This window comes from Apium graveolens, unplaced genomic scaffold, assembly GCF_009905375.1.
Source record: "Apium graveolens cultivar Ventura unplaced genomic scaffold, ASM990537v1 ctg1298, whole genome shotgun sequence".
In the NCBI taxonomy this organism is placed as follows: Eukaryota; Viridiplantae; Streptophyta; class Magnoliopsida; order Apiales; family Apiaceae; genus Apium; species Apium graveolens.
This window is the reverse complement of record NW_027417177.1, coordinates 61,893-84,086: the sequence shown is the minus strand read 5'-3', so window position 1 is coordinate 84,086 and position 22,194 is coordinate 61,893. Positions and strand designations below refer to the sequence as shown.

General features: G+C 33.2%; 1 pseudogene; it reads right to left on the bottom strand.

The window, feature by feature from the left end:
- Positions 1 to 6,267: 6,267 nt before the first annotated feature.
- LOC141699777 (tubulin alpha-4 chain-like) lies at positions 6,268 to 16,329 on the bottom strand (annotated as a pseudogene).
- Positions 16,330 to 22,194: the final 5,865 nt, after the last annotated feature.

Below are 22,194 nucleotides of genomic sequence, written 5' to 3'. Positions count from 1 at the left end.
TGAATCTGTTTTGGATTATTTTTAAGCTTTTTGAACTATTATGGATGGTGAACAAAGTAATCTAACTGTAGAGATAATATGTTGTAACATGAATAATGAAACATGCACATGAATACACTATCTTTTAAAACTCACTTAATTTTATATTAAAATCATGTATGTCTTGCTACAAATTTATGGGTTCTTAGTTGATAAATAACTTAGCTTCTCCCTTGAGAGTTACAAGATTTTCTAGATCTATTTTATTACTTCTAAAACAAAGCATCTAGTGTTTACTTTATAGAACAGTAAACACAGGTTTTACACAACATGCAATATCATGTACTAAACCCTACTTTAAGTTAACTAAAACTTCTTCAAGCTTCGTTTTGTAAACGTTTCAAATCAGTGATTGATAATCTTAGATATTCAATTGATCTGCATTATGTACTTGAGTTTTACATCGAGATCTCCAGTTTGTTATATAGGAAACTCGACATATCGATAAGTATAATGGCTTATCGAGATCTCTTATTACTCTATAATTGTTTTGACTTGTTGAAGTCTCTGAGTTCTCTATAAGAGAATTAGGCTTGTCGAGGTCTCCAATCTTAATGTCTTCATTTTGACTTATCGATATGTCTGAGTTCTCTAGTGAGGAAATGACTTTTCGATATCTCAGAGTTCTCTAGTGAAATTTTGACTTATCGATATCTCAGAGATGTCTCGTGATATTTTGACTTGCCAATATCCCAGAATTCTCTAGTGAAGAAATGACTTGTCGATATCTCCAATCTTCATGTCTTCAATTTGCCTTGTCGATATCTCTAAGACTTCTCTATAAGCTTTTCTTGACTTCTCGATAAGTCATTCTGGAGTACTCGAACGACTTCTCTATAAGACTTAATATGTGACTTGTAGATTTCTTAACTTAGAATGTTTTTCCCAAAAAAGATTTATTCAACTACAAGCTTCTTCACATTGTCTCTGAGCCATGATCTTCATGATCTTCTTCTAGAGTTTATTCTTAGGTTTGAGACTATTTACAGAAAAATACTATAGTCTAATCTATTTACACTTTTACAGACTTAAGTGATACAATACAAAATGCAAACTTAGATTACCATACAACTTACTTAGGGCTGTCAATTTGACATAGTCTTGTTAAAGTGCTGGCATGTCTTGCACAACAAAGTTTGTTATAACGGAAGAAAGAAAGATTATATTGAACGTAAAGAAAGAACACAAATAGGTAAAAGAGAAATTTTTTATTTAATCTTGAGGATACAGATTACATCATATGTTTAGGTTATGACAAATCTTAACCTAACAAATCTCTTAGGCGGTTAAAGAAAAATTCAAAAAATGGGCTTAAAACGCTGATTCAAGGCATATTCTAACAAATCTCCACCTTGACTTGAATTCTCTCACCAAATAGATGTTTCAAATGCACCATAATAACTCCAAATATACAAGAAAAAATTATTCTGCCTCATATTTTACTTCAGGTCCCAGATTAACAACTTAGAACATTTAGCAAGTCAAAACAATTTTGGAACACGCCACATGGAACCGACTTGGTGAACATATCAGCGAGACTATCAACAGTACCCGCTTTCTTCACCTTAACCTTAATATCTCAAATTTATGTGCTTAGTCTGCTCATGATGGACTTGATCCTTGGCTAAGCATATTACAGTAAAACTATCACAATACACAATAGCCTGATCATGATGCATACCAAGATCACTAACTAGTCCTTTCAACCATATTCCCTCTTTAGCAGCTTCAGTCAATGCCATGTACACTGCTTCAGTAGTAGATAAAATAACTGTAGGCTGCAGAGTTCCCTTCGAACTAACAACTAAACCACTCAGAGTAAATACATAACCAGTCGTAGACATCCTGATATCAACATCTCCAGCATACCCAACATTTTATGTACTTAAATCTTCTCCATTGAGGCACCTTTCTCATGTATGAAGGGCAAATCTTACTTCTTCTAGTGATAAAATATCTTTCCCAACAATGAAATTCTCATACGACAATGGCAAAAACAATAAAAGAAATTGGTCAACATCCTCATCTTCTACTTTAACATCTATATTTCAAAAATCTAACAAAATAGTATTTAACCTATCAAGATCATCCCTAAGAAATATACATTCCTGCATAAGCAGGCTGAACAGACGTTGCTTGAGAAGCAATTAGTTGGTTATGGACTTTGTCATATATAACCTTTCAAGTTTCATTCACAGGCTGGCCACAGTTTCTTGATCAGCTATCTTAGTGATGACGTCATCAGCCAAATATATCATGATTATCGAATGTGCCTTCTCCTCCAAACTATTCGATTCCCTGTTATTTGCACCGTGTTTAGATTTTTCCGAAAGTGGTGCCTACAGTCCTTGCTGCTTTAGCAAGGCTCACATCTTGATCTGTCATAGACCGAAACTATTTCTCCCAATGAATCTATCAATCTTCATGTTTAAAGAAGACACCTTTTTGTCAAACAGATTCATGAAACTTTAAAACCCAAAAGAACTAGCCTTAGCTCTGAGTACCGATTTGTTCTAACGGAAGCAAGAAAGATTATAATAAACTTAAAGAAATTTAATCTTAAGGATACAGATTACAACATAAGTTTAGGTTATGACCTAGAGAGTTAATATAACACATTAGGTTGTTATGAAAAAACCCAAAAAAGTCCAAAACGCTAACTCAGGGCATATCCAAACAAAGTTTTTTTAAATATATTCAAAGAGATTGTAGGAAATTCCTGGTAGGAATTTACGTGGGCGTCTGGTCTATTTCCTACCAAATATCCTCATTTCCTACCAAATTCATGTATATTATGAATTTGCAATAAATATCTTATGCTTAAAAACTACTATTCGGTAGGGGTGCACGCGGGTCAAGTTAGGCGGATCACGGACAAAACTCTAACCCAATTCATTTAATTCAGTTATATATATTTAACCCCATTAAAGTAAGTTTAAATTTTATCGAGTTGGGTCGACTAGATTTTTGGTCAGTTTGGTTCGGTTTAGGTTGGGTAATATAAGCTACTAGGCAAATTAATTTATTTTGTGTCATCCATGTTGGATTTTTAACGCAGCGAGGGCATGGCAAAACACTTTTACACATACAAAATCCAAATAAAAGCATATAAATCGTGAATAAAAATTCGAGGGATCGAATCTAACCTTTTAAAATAATTCGGAGACAACGATCAGAGATCCTTAGCAGTTGCTCCTCAAGTGTGAAGCACTCCACCGGTATCCACCAAGAAAACGATGTTAAGGAGGAGGAAGAAGGTGGAGAGAATTGGGTTTTTCAAACTTTTTGGGTTTTCGGGTTAGCATGTGGGTAAGAATAAAATAGGGTCTATAATAGTTTATTTATAGGCAAAATTTTCAGCTGAAATTTTCCCATAAATAATATTATTATTATCCCATTTATTATTCTCATTAATAATTAAAACACCTTTTAATTATTAATCCTTTTTCTAAACACTTTAGAAATAATTCTCTCTCTTGATTTAATTTCCAAAAATTAAATCCTTAATTAATAATATTAAGAACTTTTCTTAATTAATTTATAATCAATTAAATCTCATTTAATCAATTATTAAATTTTCCAATTAATTATTTATTTCATAAATAAATAATTATTAGCCATTATTAATTAATTCCTCCACCATTAAATCATTCTCTTTTTATGGTGTGACCCTGTAGGTTCAATATTAAGCCGGTAGTAAAATAAATAATAATAAAACTATTTTATCATTAGTAATATAAATTCTCTAATTTATTAAATATGATTAATTAATTAATCACATTTATTCTACATCGTGAGGGATACTTCTCAGCATATCGTCACTATCCGGATAATATGAATTCACTGCTCAGAATACCAAGAACCTATTCAGTGAATAGTTACCGTACAATAAACTCCTTCTACCCTATAATGTCTCGATTAAATACAAGGCATGGATCTCGTGTCAAGCCTATCTAATTCAATCACTTTGCTTACCATTTACTATGCGTAGTTCTATGTAAATTAGAAACTCCTTTCTAATTTCATTTACTATGGCCAGAGATTCCTGAACTAGCATAAGTGGATCAGCGTTGAACATGCGCTTCCTTCACTAGAAGGGGTAGATCCTTTATTGATCATACACTATCTTCGTGTACAAATTCCTATACCCAGAAGAGCCCTAATAATTGTCCCTGGAGACTAAGAACTAAACCAAAGCATAGTTCAGTGTACACAAGATGACTATGATGACCTCAAGTCTAAGGATACTTGTACAACTATCACTATATGAACAACTGCTGACACGTGAGTGAACTCCATCAGTTGTTCAGCCGTGCGAGTCATGTTCAGTGAACTTATTCCATAATAAGCACCTACATACTAGCTATAGTGTCACCACACAAATGTCTATGAGAACAGACATCCTTCATAATGAAGCAAGCATAGTATGTACCGATCTCTGCGGATTATTAATTACCAGTTAGTAATCCTACGACCAGGAACTATTTAAGTTTAGAGTTATCATCTTTTTAGGTCTCACTATTATGATCTCATCATAATCCATAAAAAGCTTTACTCTAAACTATGGTATATCTTATTTAAACACTTAAATAGATAGAGCCCGTAATAAAAACAAAACAAGTCTTTTATTAATATCAATGAAATCAAAACAGATTACACAGGAAGTTATTCCTAAATCCTAATACATGATTGGACTTAGGACATATTCCTTTCAATCCGTCAAGCAACAAATCAACTCTTCCCCAAAACTTTCCTATAATAAAAAAATAATAAAATAAAAACGTAAAAATTACTTGAATTGTATGTAACAAAGCATTCTTGTTACATGCATACGATCACATGGAATACTGACTTTTCGTTTATTAAATTAAGTCATATAAACTTATAAGAAAAAGACTAAATGAACTCAAAAGAAGTAGGTGTGCGGGTCAAGTTGGAATCGGTAGGTTGCACGCAAAACCCTAAACTAACCCATTTAATTCAATTTTAATAATATTTAACACGATTCAATTTCGGTTTGAATTTTTTAGGTTGGTTTAAGGCGGGTTAGGTCCGGTAGGCTCGGTTAGGTCGGGTTTCGAAACTGATGGTCACCCATACTATCCGAAATTAGGTTTAATTTGATTGTTATTTGTGGTGATAATGTTGTATATACTATATTTATACCAAATTTTAATTTTATTAAGATTTTTTCACTACTAGAAAAAAGACCTTAGACATCGGTTAAAAACCGATGTCTATGTAAAAAATGTATGATGTCTTCACGACTGATGTTAAATATATTTTCTCATAGACATCGGTTAAAAACCGATTTCTATGTAATATTACACATCGTTTCTGGAAAATTTCTGATGTCTAATTCACATTGATGTTATATAATTGTGTAATGTCAAGTTCAGAAATGTAATATTATGATGATTAGACCTATTTAAAACTATAACACACAAGCAATATTTATAAAACAACATCGATTACAAATAAAAAACAGATATCTATAACCTATTAGACATCGGTTGTATTTAAAGAACCGATGTTAATTTGAACAATAGACATTGATTGTTTTCTAAATAACCGATGTCAATTTGAACAATAGACATCGTTTATTTTTTAAATAACTGATGTTAATATGATAAATAGACATCAGGTGTTTATTTTTGAATTGATGTTATTGCCTTGTTTATATGTGCTAATATCCCTTCATTAACATCGAATATTAGACAATGTATTAAAAAACTTAAATCTCAAAACTCAACCAATGCATATATATTATTACTCAATTGAATTCAAGATCAACAAATTCTCAATGTGTACAACTAATATCAAATATGTTCATCATTCTAAACAAAGTACAACTAATGTGTAAAATTAACCATATTTCTATTTCTAGTACTCAAGTCATCCCCTTTCATGCGGGCTCCAATTTTCTTTACCATGCTTCCAATCAATAAAAAGATATATGTCTCGCGTAAAAATTTTCCAATCCTTTAAAAGATATCTGATGCATAAACTGAAACAGTGATTAGGGAATCAATTAGTATGTATCAGTTAATAAGGTAGGTGACACTAAATAAATGGAGGACATGTGCTCACCCTTGACTCATCAAACTTGTACCAGGTGTTTGGAGCAGAACGAAGGAAAGAGTAGTAATGCCCTGAAGTAGCATATAGATCTCAAAACTACTATAAATATATAAATGGTGAGCAGATACTAAAGTTATAATTAAATGGTTATAGAACATGAAGCATTAAAAAATTTCCAATATTATGCATGATATCAAACTTGTGGTCAATGCGGGAGAACACCTCAGCCACACTGGTGGAGTTTGAAATCATGCAGACAGCCCTCTAAACCTTGGCAAGGTCTCCGCCAGGAACAACAGTAGGGGACTGATAGTCGATTCCATACTTGAATCCAGTTGGGCACCAGTCAACAAACTGAATTGTCCGCTAGGTCTTGATAGTTGCAACAACTGCATTGACATCCTTGGGGACAACATCACCACGATACATCAAATAGCAATCCATGTACTTCCCATGACGAGGATCACACTTGGCCATCATGGAGGATGGCTCAAACGCAGTGTTGGTTATATCAGCCACAGAGAGTTGCTCATGGTATGCCTTTTCAACTGATATGACAGGGGCATATGATGAAAGCATGAAATGGATCCGTGGATATGGGACCAAGTTGGTCTGGAACTCAGTCATATCCATATTATAGCACCATCAAATCGCAGAGATGTAGTCAAGGAGGAAATCATCTGAATTAAACATATACAGACCAAATGATTAGGAATACTAAAGAACTAGCATTAGAACAAATTCAGAAAATATAATTCCCCTATATCATCTTCCCCAAGAGAATGAGCAAAAATGTTTGGGTGTGTTTCAGTGAAGTTCAAAAACTGTACACAGGTCCAGATAAGAATGGAAAAAACAAAAAAATTTAGATAAAATCATGAAGAGTGATACCTGAGAAACAAGCCTGTTAAGGTTGGTGTAGGTGGGACGCTCAATGTCTAGCGAGCACCTACAAATGTCATAAATGGCCTAATTGTCCAGAAGAATAGAGATATCAGTGTGTTCCGGGAGTGAATGGGTTGAAAGGACATTGTTGTAGGGTTCAACGACAAAAGTTGAAACCTGTGGTGATGGGTAGACAGTAAACCCAAATTTGGACTTTTTCCCATAGTGAATCAACACTTCTTCCTTGCAGTTTTCACAAATGAACTTTGTATCTGGATCTTCTATCTTTTTAAGCTTTGTAAACGATTCAAGAGCATCCTGGAAGGTGGTTACATCTTTAATCTCCAGGCTCAAATCAATGGAGGGCTCATAAGTATCAGATAAGTGCTCGCAATTACAACATTTCAGCTGAAATTTTTTAACACATACAAAGAGTCATTTATATGTGAATGAGTAAAAGAGATTTATGTAAAAACTAAGCATTTAATTACAAGATTACCTTGCTTACTAGGCGACCACCAAAAACCTGTTTGACAAAGTTATCATTATTTACACACAAAGTTATCTCCTTTGACTTTGAATCACTACAACACCTCTGGAGTCTATCAAGAAAGCATTGCCACGTATGCAGCAGTTTCAGTATAGACCACAAACCCAAACAACATTTCGTTAACTTTAGAAATGAAAAAATCCAGGACAAGATACCCATTGATAATCATCACAAGGGAAACTTTAGAACATACCCTGTATTACCTGTAGAACATACCCTGTATCTAGCCTCACTTTGTATAAATTGATAGCTATTTACCAACTCTTATAATAGTCCATTTAACAAACTAATTCTAATTCGAAACCACAATTCGACAAAATCTTTTTATTAAAAAAACTGACACAATAACAGTTGGGTAATTTCACTCCACCATAAAATCATCAATTACTAATACACTATCAAACTTGATGCATTACACAAAATATACAACACAAAACATAAAATTAATTACGAACACGGAGATACACATAATAATCATACCTTGAAAGGCCAATTTTCGCGATAAAATTGACAAACGCTATCACTAGCTTTAACAACAGAAAAGAACTCCTTCTCGACATAAATCTCCAAGTACTCACCATAACCTAACACAACCCCTTGTCTCCTCTTCTCGGCCATTTTCTTCATCTGCTGTAACCTCTGCTCTCTCAAAACCTTGATATCCTCCAAATCGAGACGATCTAGAGCTGAGATCTCATTATCTATCTTATCTTCCACCGCTTTCAATACTGTTAACACTTGCTTATCCAAGATCTGTCAAATTCTCCAATTATTATAATCAGCAAAACACACACATAGACACTCTTTCTCTCTCTCTCTGACTCATCTATCTCTATCTCTCTCCTAGTTTAAGGTTAATGGAAAATTTAAGACTATGAAAGTGAATACAAACATGTGAAGCTCAACGAACCTCTGAACCTGTTGGAAAAAAGAGAGAAACAAAATTTAAAAAACAAAACCCAATAATAATTAAGAACTAAATCGAGATGAAGAATATCAGGATTAAATTTTTAAGCAATACATCAGAAACCCACACACCAAATTTGTCAACAAGGTATCAAAATTAAAACCCGTTACATACTTTAAGAACTAAAACAAAAAACATCCATTAATCACCAAAAAACACAGAAAATTAGAAAGTCAACATAGAGTTATCTTGGTATATATTAGCAAACCAGATCTGTCCATATCGAATGTTGACTAGTGCTCAACAAATGCCTATGCTACTGCATCTTCAATCGCCTGTTAACCCGAACATAATAGAATGAAATCATAAAAGCCAAAAATATCATAACATTTATGCATATATATAAATCGCGAAACCGCTCATTGGCCACTATTGAAGGATAAAAACAGATTTTCAATTCAATTATCTTAAACCTAATTGAACAAACAAACCTGTTCAGAAATTAGGGTTTCTCATAGATGGAGTTTGAGTAATTGAAGGTGTTCTTCAATTCGGGGTTTAATTGAAACCATATATACTTGCAATCAACTGACATGGTGTGTGTGTGACAGAGAACCAGAGAGATGGAAGAGATAGAGCACCAGAGAGATGGAAGAGAGAGAGACAAGAGTGAATTGAGAGAGAGAGGAAAATAATTTGGTAATGGGGAAACGGGTTTTTTTTGTTAAGGGGGAATATTTGTGGAATAAAGGGGGGAAAGTTTCCGCGTATTTTTTTTTAATTTTTTTAAGCTAATCATCGACAACGGTTGTAAAATACAACCGATGTCTATAAGACAAAGACATCGGTTATATAAAAAACTGATGTCTAACTAACGTTTCTCATTTTTGAAAAATAACTATAGACAACGGTTATTTTCTCGACCGATATCTAATATAAGCATTAACATCGGTTTTAAAATAACTGATGTCTAAAAGAACTTTAACATCGGTGGTCTGAGCAACCGATGTCTAAGGACCGATGTCTATTGACAGAATTCTAGTAGTGTTTCCTCTTATCATTTGACCCTTACTTACTTCTGATTAACTTTATTATAAATAATCAAGATATTGTCAGAAATTCCCTTCTTATTTAACAAAATTCTATGTTAATAGATCGCTACACTCACTCGATAAAACAATTATTAGATCACTACCCTCTTTCAATAAAAAAATTTGAATGTTGCTACGAGGGTGTAAATTTGAAAATATACGCTATGAACTACACTAAAAAGTTGTGGAGAATAAATGATTATCTCACGAGAGATAGATTTTCTAGTACACTAAGACATATTTAATAGGTAGCCTTTTAGCCTATTTGAAGACATATTTTTCTTGAGTATTTTTCTCCACTTTGGATATATTTAATATGTTAGAATTTTTAGCCTATTTCAAAACATTTCAAATTTGCATATAATAATTGATGATTTTCATTTAAATGTTTGAATTCAATGATTTCTTAGGTGGTGGTATGATTTTTAGTAATTATGATATAAATTTACTGATAATTGAGAAAATTTGGTGTGATAATGAGAAAATTTGGTGATTTGGCTCAGTTCAGATTGCTAATTACAAAATTTGGATGCATTAAATCTCATTGTCAATATATAACGAGTAATACTAGATAACCCCAAACTTATACAAAAATAGTTACAAAGTAACGTGACATGACACATTTTGAAATTACATTCGTGTGCGATTATGAATGCACGTGGGGTCTCAGAAAGTTACCATTTATAAGATATTAGTTGGTAAGCCATGCCAAGCACAGACCCGAAATTAAAAATAACAGTATCACAATATTATTTACATAAAACTGAAACTCATAATTCGAGTAAAATACAGATCTAAATATAATTTATAAAATGATTTTAAAATATGTAGTTAAAAAAATTGAAGTTAAGTGTAACTCTAAAATTTCACCGTATAGTTCTAGTTATGCATGCGCCTAATTATTTACTTATATAAATATGTCATGTTAACTTACTAATACGATTATTTGAAATTAAACCGACACTTGGATGTTCGGCAATAAATAAAAAATTAAGGAAAATAAAATTTAGAGAGAGTAAAAGTTAATTTTTGTTAGTTGAGATGTTGAGATTTTATTATATAAAATTTCAAAAATATTTGTATAATTTTCTAGTGAGTACCAAGATTTGGGAGCTAAACATGGTTTCGCTTATTAGTATACATAGTTGATAACCCGTGCGAAACATCAGACCGAGACTAAAAATATCGAATTAATATTTGTAGAGAATTATTCATAATTCGTGTGAAACACGAATTAAAATTAATATATTAATATAAAATGTTAAATTAGTACTTGTAAAAAATAGTTATGTAGTTAAAAATAATTGAATCAGTAATGAAATTTTTCAATATAATTCTAGTTTTGCATTGTTTCACTTGATATAAAAAATCTAACATATTAGTGTTATTTTTGGGAAACGAATTGTATCTCTATCTTATGAACCAAATTTCTGTTCTTTAGACAATTTAATATTAATTAATATAATTTGATAATTATCTTATAATTAGCCTTTTCAATATAGTTTATTTAATATTACTTAATTATCGATAAAATTAATTTACAAATTAAAAGTAAATAGATGTTATTAAACTTAATTTAATATTACTAAACGTAATCTAAATACAGGCCATAAATTTGTTACTGTTAATTTTATTTTAATTTAAAGTATATAAATGTTGTGATGGACAGTAACAAATACGATCGATAAATTAATAATTATCAGTTTATAAGTTAATAAATATTACTAAAGTCATTTGCTATTACTTAATTATTTTTAAAATAATACTACAGAAAATAAAGTTTACAGAGAATAGAAGTCAATCCGTGTTAATAGTTTACTTTGTAGTTTGTAATTAGTAGTTTTTCAAAATAAAAGTAAATATAAGTTATTTTACTTAATTTAATGAACTTAATAAATTCTTAATATAATTTATAAATAAATAAAGTTTACAGAAAATATAAGTCAATTATTGTTAGTAGTTTGTAGGTTTTATAAACTTAAACATAAATATAAGTTATTTTACTTTATTTAACGTAACTTAATAATTTTTTAATATAATATACAAATCGTTTAAAAAATATTTTTATTTTAAAAATGAAAAAGAAGATTGGATGAACACTAACTAAAAAGAAAATTAAATTTACAAACAATATAAGTCGAGTTGTGTTAAAAATAAAGTTAATAGAGAATGGAAGTCAACTTATGTCAAGTAAGTAGCAAAATTTGGTACTTTGGTACTTTTAGCACCAAATTATACATAGTTTCGCTTATTAATAAAGAGTATAGATTCGTTTTTCTATGATGTGCTCATATGCACAGAATAAACACAAACTTTTATAATTTTTGCTTATTTTGATCCGTGCATTAACAACAATTACATAAATAGGTTTTGATTAGCCCTATTTACAATCCATTCATGTATTTATTTGTAGGTTTGGATTGGGAAATCGAATGATGTGGCAATTTATTCTTGAATACTAGAAATTTTAAATTTTTCCCCTGATATAAAAGTTAAAGGTGCAACTTGCAAGGATACATAATATAGACCCGAATTGAAAAAATGCCCAAAGAAATGGGTTACAAAGTGTCAATTACTCTTATTTTTTTCTGTTTGAATTAGTAATTTGCTGAAATGCCCCTACTTCGATTAAAATTAATGGTCATCTTGGATGGAAAGTGGTGAGTGGGATACAAATAGAAGCGAAATTAATTTTATGGGGTGTATGTTGACACATAAAATAATGTAGACCCAAATTACAAAAATGAAAATAAAAGTGGATTATAAACTACCAAATACTCTAAATTAAAATGCTTTAAATTTATAGTTTTTAGTATTTAACATGTGCCTATTGACACACACTAGACAAATTGAAAAGTATTTGGGAAAAAAAAATTCACAATATATGGGGCTCTAGTATTTTCCATATATTATATATTTGCAACTTAAACTGAATCTGGCAGCCAGGCCTCCCAATTAATACTAAATTACTACCAAATTAAACAGCCATTAACATGTAGAGTCCCCCATAATTCAATTAACTTGTTGTTTTATTCTCCTTTCCACCTCGTAATAACCCAATATTTATCGGGTCTTTCACTAACCAAGCCCCCACCACTTCTCCATTCAATCATCCAACACTCCATTTTCATATTAGCCAACTTCCTCTTCCTCCATTCCCTCTCAATTCCCCCTCTCTCCATCTACCTCTCTCCTCATGTCTCTCCATTCCTTCAGAATTTAATATTCCTTTCCCCGCCCCTCCCCCTCTCTCTTTTTATCTTCTCTCACTGTCCCCTCCATCTTCGCCCTCCCATTTTCTCGTTCCCACTCTTTTCTCTCACCATATCTGTCTCTTTATTTCTCTCTAGATTCGGGCGGAGGATGACTTAGCACCATTCAATTACGTGAATCAGCCTTGCGAGCACACCCCATTTATTTAATATCTAACTATATTTTAAATAGTCTCAATTTTTTTAATTTTTCCATTAATTGTGTTAATAGGAAGAATATTTCTAATATTTAATTAAATTTTGCTAGTGAAATCCTATGATATGCCTTCCAGAGATATGTTGATGAAAAAAGCCAAAAATTACACGGCTCATATTTATTATTTCGATTATAGAATTTATGTTCATAGAGTACAATAAATATACCAAAATAGTAAAAAACATTGGAAGTGGAAAAGGATAGAAAGTATTAATTTATGCATATATTAATAGTCGTAAAAATAATTATTTTCTTGTAAATAGAATTTTTTTTTTCTTAATACTAATGCGAAAGATTTATTTACAAATACAATGCATATAGTAAATTCAAATATTATAAAAGTTATACACAACTCATACCTGCGAGTCCCCCAGTTTTCTTTTAATTTTTCACGGGGTTTAGTCATTAAAAAAATCAATTCAAACTTTACATGCTACTGCTTCAAGTATATGGCTTGAATTTAAAAATGACAAAATGGCGACCACCTTTATGATGTTATTTTTAATAAATGTTATTTTCTATTGAAATTTTATATTGAAATTTTATATTGGACGAATAAAAGTTAGATCTACTTTTGTTTAACAACTTACATATTTTCACATGATAGTTTAAGTATAGTATGTACCAGTTGAGTACAAGTTTGAAATAACCTTGACACGAGTAATATAGTTAGTCATATTTAATAGTTTGTAAAAATTTGAAAATTCACCGGTTACGGTTTTTAAAATTTACCATCCCAAGTGATGTGACAACCATAAAACGAGTACACCATATGCATTTGACTCTATTAAATATAGATTTATATAAAAAATGCATCAAATAAATATTACATATCATTTTTTAATATAACATAAACATTGATTTGTGACACTTATATCCTCATGTAGGCTCTCGTCTATTCTAGATTCTTCGAAAGCCTCTCGTCTATTCTAGATTCTTCGAAAGACGTTATAAATAATTTTCATTTCCTACTGTATCTTTTCCATCACAACCATCTTTTATTCTCGTCCACCCTGCATCGTCCGATATAGATCTAATTTTCTTTTCTCCTGCTCCACTCTCCGTCATCCGATATAAACCTGAATCTCTTTTCTTCTCCGCCAATTTCCATCATCCGATATACATCAAATATTTTTCTTCATCCAGATTTCCATCATCCGATATAGATCTAAAATCTCTATTTTTCTCCCCCATTCTCCATTATTCGATATACATTTAAATCAGTTTTTTTCTCCACTCTGCATCAAACCATATAGATCTAAATCTCCTTCATTTTTTGAGCCAATTAAGATCATTATCATTTAATCTAATAACAAAACTTAAAGTTTGTGTACCAATTAGAAAACTCATTTCACAGACACCCCTTACCACTTTCCTATTACTATTTGAATAACAGTTTCTATATCATCGATTGAGATTTAGGCCCAATAAATTAGCATTTTTTTAATATTTGCCGGATTCGCAAGAAGTCCTCGTCTTTGTAAAATGCTCATCATCCCGATATAAGTAAGTTGTCTGAATTTATTTCGTTGCGAGCATACTATTAGATTTTTATCACCGTTAAATTCATCTGATTACATATTTTCTAAATTTAATTTATTTTTCTAAATTCATTTTTTTGTTTGAATATGATGTAAATCAAATTTCTAAAACATAGCCGGAAAGCAATGAAGAAAATGCTCCATCAAACTTAAAGTTTTACTTCCTCCTCCACGTTCACAGATATACGGATAATATTATTTTATATTTAATCCAAGATTGCATATAATGTTATGATATTTGTTGTTGTTATTGTTTAACTCATTAATAACAGATTGACTTCAATTTATTTTAATTGTAATCAGCTTTGTATACACATTTCTTCTCAAATCTTTTTAAGTATTACAATTCAAACCGAACTAAAAAATTCATATGTAAGTACGACTTGCTATCATGCCTGAGGTTGTAATGTGTTAAATAATAGTATAAGATCCATATAAAGTCTTCCTATGACACCTTAATGGAGATAATTACTTAAGATAATGTTTGTTATATGACTCAGGTGTTTATAATCTTCAGAAGTAGATCTAGAATCCTCAAAGATAAAATACATATTGTCTTATGTGTTATTAACTATGAAGGGTGAGAGAAGCCTTCCATCTTCTTCTTTTTGCCAAGTGAAAAGCCTCCCTTTATTAATATCAAGGTCCTTAATTAATTAGCCGTAATGGACTTTTTGTGCGCACCTTAGGAATAAGAATATGCAATGAGGTGCACACGTATTTAGTGATCTCTTATATAAAATATACTCCCTCAGTCCCTTCCAATTGTTTACATTTCTGGGGAAGTGTCCGACACGCATTTTAAGGTGCATAAAAGGTATAGTTATGTAACTTATTTTTACAATTTTCTTTTTCTGAATAAAAGTTGAATGTTTTAATTTTTCTTCAAAAAAACAAAATTCTAAAAAAAAATACAGAACTATTCTTTATATGCACCTTAAAATGCGTGTCAGACACTCTCTAAAAAATGTAAACAATTGAAAGGGACGGAGGGAGTATCTTAGATGTCGCATTATTTGATATATCGTCACACTTCATAATTTTTTAAAATTCTTGCTTTCCCCATACTATTTCAAGCTAATTAGGGAGTTGATGTTTAATTAGCAGTTAAGGACAATTTTTTTTCTAGAATTCGTTTCATCGTACTTGAACGTTCTCATCTTAATATTGTCAATTTCAAATCTATCTTTAAATATTTTTAGGCTAGACTTTTTCCTTTCAGGAGTTCGTGCTTATTCTCAAGACTGAAAATATTTTGAATCACATTTGAAGTAATAATAATTAAACTTATTATTATTTCCGGCACAGATAGGTGCTCATAAGGCGGTGGATGCAAAGATAGGTGGAAGACATGGGGATATTCTACAAATAGAATGGATGTGTCCTGCAAAGGTATGAGTTGAAACATTGATATTACATACATTTTGATATCTTTTTAGTTAAAGATGCTATGCACTTTTTTATTATAAGTTCTGATGTTGAATATTACACAAGGATTTCAATCACAGTTAACTTTGAATATTAAATGGGGTGTGGCTGATCTTAAGTAAAGTTTCTTGTTCTCAAGTCTACTTTTTAACTTTACCCTAATTTAGCACCTCTGATTAATTGTTTTACTTTTTATTTTAATGTCAGATTTCAGGCGGAGCCCACTAACCATTCAGACAACACAACCCTGATAATACCCATAGAGGAGAAAGGCAACCTGCTCAACAACAGTTCACCATTCCTGACTACTTCATCAGTGAATGATGAAATAATGTCCATGGCTATTGATGCCGTAAATGCTTTAAATGGCGTCGCATTGGGGCAAGGTGAACCTGTAGTTGATTTGGGCATGTTCATGCAATGGCTCGACACAGATACTGTTCGTAAGTTTTTCAGCGGGCAAAGTTTCACTGGAATCGAGCCAACAAAATCAGTTCCCAGAGAAAACCCTGATCAGTTTTACTGTGTCCGAGAAAATACTGGAGTAGTCATCCCCAAACCCATTGTTTGGACATCTTTGGTGCCTGCTCAGGATGTTCTTGACCTGGACTTGCTAGCGCGTCTCCTACAGAACCCAGGAGATGTGGAGAAACTGATAAAAATATATGATTCGACAGCTAAAGGAAAGTCATGTGCCAGTGCCATCGCAACCATTCATGAATCGTGACTTACCTTTCCAAGGGAAAATACAGCTCCTGGACACAATTCACATTGCATTACTGGTGAATCCTCTGCCCCTTCAATAACTGTTTCTTCAATGGTCACATCAAGCAGCAATAAGAGCCTAATTAACAATGACATACCATTACCAGAAGCAACAATGACCCCAATGTCACCTCTGTATTACTCACCAAGTACCAACTAGGAATCGGATATAGAGATTGAGAGTCCAATCAGTGAAAATGGAACGTTTGCTGGTATGAGAATGGAACCTCCAATATCACCAGTGGCTATATTTTCTTTGCCACAAACCGCCAGCCTACAGCCACCACAAATGGGCTGCCATCCCTTCTGCCTAGGAATCCACCTCTACTCCAGATGCACCCGTACCCTATCTCAGGACAAACTGCTCTGATACCTATGCTGGGGACACAACTCGTAACAGCAATGGGTCTGAATCCTTTAGTGAATGATTTGGTTACATTGCTAATGGTCAACCAGCAGGCTGCTGCTAATATGATAGCCGCCTTTAGTCACTCAACCCGTCCCACGAACTGCTCTTCGTTGCATGCAAACACTCAAATAGTTGGGCAAGGACCATCTACGCTGAATCCGCATCAGGAGCCGAGCACGTACTTAAACACTCCCAGGGGATGTCGAAATGACGCTAATTGCCGATATCTGCACAGCAAGTCCGATCATACATCACCGTCTTGAGTGGAGGCACTTTCCGATGCAAAAAGAATGAAGCTACGCTGGGACAGTACTGGATCATTGTACAAAAGAAGGTGGCTGCAACAGAGAAGTCTGGAAGAAGTGTGATGTTGGCTTTACTTATTGGACTAGAGAACTGAAGATGCTTCTCTTTTTAATATCTACTAGCTTAAATGTTAATATTTAAATTTTTTATTTATTAGTTTAGTACGACAATTTATTTATTTTTTAATAATTAAAATTAGGGGATAATCGTTGTACCAAATTATACCGCATATCTATACAATTATATTAAAAACTAAACAATGAAAGTTTGGTTGGTAAACAATAAAAGTTTGGTTGGTAGTAGGTTCGCTCACAGTAATTATTGTAATATTTAAAACAAAACACTTTCATTAAAAGATAAATATTCATGATATAATTATAATATGTATAATGGTTTTCGTTAAAAAAAATAATATATAAAATTCACCGGGAGTGGCTAAACAAAATTATACTATTTATCCAATTTGAAATAAAAAATTTTAAAAACTGCATATAATTAGTTGAATTTGAAAAATCAAGCTAAAATAAAATAATAAATATTATTGATCCGGGGTAAATAGGTAAAAAATATTTTCTCTTAGACCGAATGGATAATAAATTTAATTTTGTTTTAGTCTGATGACATTAAATGAGGTAAACGAGTTTTCTTTTATATATTTATTTTATTACGAATTTTCTTTCACATATTTATTTTAGTTTAAGCCCGTTTATTATTTTGTTTAGCTTGATGAAATTATATCGATCTAATAAATTTTTATTGGTCTACTTTTATTTTTTTATTACAGATTGGATCAATTGTATAATTTTGTTTAGCGTGTTCCGGATGAATATTAGTTATTATTTTTTATTTTGTGTTATCTGTAACACCCCCAAGTGCTGGAACTCGGAAGGGAAGGAGGACTGTTCCCGGACTTCTGGAAACTCGTATTGAATGGCATCCACAGCGGCGTCCCAGCCTTCCTTATAGCTGACTTGATGAAGGAGGGCATCATGCGCCACCATTAAATCCTTGAACTCCTGAGTGTCCATCCAGCCGTCAAAGGCTTTATCATTTTGAGCCTTGAGGATAACATTGTCAGCCCGGGCCGTTTCCAAGTTAGAAGCAGATGAGGCAAGTCGGGCTTCAAGGGCCTCTATTCTTTGGTTGGCCTCCTCCAGCTTCTTGTTCGCATCCTCGAGGCCAACCTTCCAAGCCTTGGCTTGGTGAATCGCCCTTTGAAAATGGGCGTTCGCCTACAAGATACACAGCAAAGGTAAGAAATGGAAAAAATCAAAAAAAAACTACGAATGGCAAAGGAAAAAGACGTACCGTCGCCAAAGCCTGGGCTCCGAAAAGCTCGTTAGCCTCCAAGTCCTGTTGAAGGACAAAGTCTTGATAGTCAACTGGGGAAATGGAATGCATAGACCATTCCTTGGCAAGTGCTGTGTTGCCAACAATCGAATCCTTGCCCCGGATTCCACAAGCAGGTTGGAAGTAAGACCCTGGTTTTTGCTTGGTACGTAAAACTTGGTCGGGGCCTTCTTCGCCTGGTTTCTTTGCCTGGAGTAGGAACTCCGGGAAACGATCCCCAAGCCGCGGGTCTTTAAACACCATTCCAGCACGCTTCATCCTGGTCATTTCCAGGTCTTTAGGCTTTGTAGCCTCCTCAATTTTCTCAGCCACTGCAACAAATAAGATAAGTGAGTTGAGAAGTTAGCAAAGTAGAAGATAGAAGGAACGAAAATAACTAGATAAGGAAGGAAACATACTCTTCTTAGGGACAGGAGAAAGGCCGCGTTCTACAAGAACGGTCTCCCTGATAAGATCCCAAGAATGGGAAGTCCCATTATCCTGTGTAAGGAGGTTGAAAGCTCTGGTCTTCTCCTCAGACAAAATTATATCGTTTGGGCTCCCATCTACGGCTAGCTCAAAAGACGAGCGAAATAGGGTGCCCTAATCGCCACCCTCCCAAACGACGAACATAAAATCTTTCTTCCACCCCAAGTTGTTATCAGGGATGGACTTCACGTTCACTATGTGGGGAACGGTTGGGTGTTGATTTAAAGAAACCCACCCCGGATTCTTGTCAGGACTGTTCTTGAACTGGAAAATCTTTCTAAAAACAGCAACAGAGGTAGAGACATTGTGCTTGGTGCATTGCGAAAGATAGCACATAATCAACCTCCAAGAATTAGGAGGGAGTTGGCAAGGGCTGATGCCCATATCAGCTAGCAAAACAGGGATGAATGGGTGAAAGGGGAGTCTAATACCTGCCCTTAAAGTATCCCTGTAGACGCATATTGCGTCTTTCCTCCATTGACAGCCCCTGTCGGCCGGTCTTGCAAGAACTAGCTTGAAAGGATCCTTGATTTTGAAACAACCGCTCAACTTTTCCAGCTCCTTTGGATCCCGCAAGGTACTGATATGGTCGTGCGCGTCTAAATGCGCACTGATATGGAAGTGTACCTTGACCGAATGGGGAATTCATTGGACTTTCTAGCCACAATCATCTTGGCCAAATGGGTCATTTTCTTATCAGCCATCTGGAAAAAAGGCACATAAGGAGACAATTTTAAAACACAAACTATGTAAAAACAAGCACAAGAAGTAAAGGGAGAAGTCTTACCTGAAGTAATGCTCCTAAAAAAGGCTTTGGGGATTAAGATACTCCGACCTACTGTTATTGCTCTGAGATTCTTAACAAAAGAAGAAAGAAGGAGAATTTAGAAATGAGAAAGTGAGGAGCAGTAGACTCTACTCACTCCTTTATATAGGTGAAAAAGTGAAGTTGAAGGGACAAAAAGCCCAGTAAGGATAAAGGCCCAAAGAAAAAAGTCCAGAAATGGAACATTCCAGAATATTCCAAGGAATTCCAAAGAAATTAAATAAAAATTCCCGAGAATTCTAGAGAATTCTAAAGAAGGTGTTTTAATATATTAAGCCCAGATTAATAAGAGGCCCAATGGGAGGCCCAAATCCAATTAGGATTTGGAAAAATAAAAAGCCCAAATCCAATTAGGATTTGGAAAAATAAAAAGCCCAAATCCAATTAAGATTTGGAAAAATAAAAAGCCCAAATCGAATTATGATTTGGAAAATAGAAGGCCCAAATCCAATTAGGATTTGGGAAAATAGAAGACCCAAATCAAAGCCCTAAAAAAGATAAGGCCCAATCAAAATTGGATAAGAAGGAAGCCCAATAAGACCAGGATTGAGGTCGAGTTCTAAGTCGTGAATTCTGCTCGAATTCTTTTAAACAGACACCCGGAAATTATGGGTATAATGGATCAGGATTGAGGTCGAATTTCAGCTCGTGAATTCTGTTCGAATTCTTTCGAACAGAGACCCAAAAATTACGGGTATAATAGAACTGGATTGAGGTCGAAAGACGAGCTAGGATCGAGGTCGAATTCCTGAATCAAGCATAATATTTTTCAAGAATGGGGTCCAGGACTAAAATCTAGGTCGAAGAATCGACTAGGATCCTGGTCGAAACCCAGGTCGTGAATCCTAGTCAAAATCTAACGACCAGGAAGCAAATAAGCGTAGAAGTCTCGACTAAGATCTAGGTCGAAGGTTTGACTAGGATCCTGGTCGAAACCCAGGTCGTGGATCCTAGTCGAAACCAAACGACCAGGAAGCAAAGAAAGACACTAGTTTTCGACCAAAATCCAGGTCGAAGGTTCGACTAGGATCCAGGCACTATAAGAAAAGAGTCCATAGACATCGCTTTTTGGCCGATATCTATATTGTTTCCCAACTGATGTTGATGTCGGTGATGTCTATTCTAGACATCGGTGAATACCCGATGTCCATACTCGATTAGACATTGATTTTAGTTAAAAAAACAGATGTCTATGTGTTGATTATTTACATAAAATGCTATAAGTAAATTATTTAATAACTAAATTACACCTAATTAAACATGTTAAACATATCATGAGCTATGTTTTTTGTCAGAAAAATATCGATTTTAGTGAAAAATACTGAAGTCTATGTGATGATTTTTTACAAAAAATGCTATAACAAAATTATTTAATAACTAAATTACACCTATTAAAACATATTAAACATATATTGAGCTATATTTTTTATAACAAAAACATCGATAATTTTGACAGAGGTGATGTAAAATGACATATTAAACATCTCTTTCTTTAATGAAAGGTGATGTCTAATTTAGCGTATAGACATCAGTGTTTTCTAGAATGAAGTGATCTCTATGTATCATTTAGACTGAACATGTTAGTCTTTAACATCAGTTGTTTGTCTGAAACTGATGTACATTGTATTTTTTTGACATCAGTTTTGTTTGGTTAAAAGTGATGTTTATAATGTTACTTGACATCAGTTTAATCTTAAACAAAGTGATTTCTATATTTCATTTAAACTTGAACTTGGATTTCTTTGACATCAGTTTTTTACCTTAAAGTGATGTACATTATCTTTTTTGACATCAACTTTTCTTAATTGAAAGTGATGTGTAAAAAGTTTATAGACCAAATTGTGTAAAGTTTTACATCACTAATTGTATAATTGTTGTCTGAGAACGTCAACCAAAATAGTAAAACATATGATCTGAAATCTAAACTATTACATTCTCTAGAAACCAACTGAAGACATTCAGTCTAATGAAAATTGTAAGATAGTTTTTTCACTATCCCGTTTTGAACACTCTTCAAAATCTGAGACATAAATCCTCTCTACACAAGACAGCAAGGGCCCATATAAATTCCCATTATTTA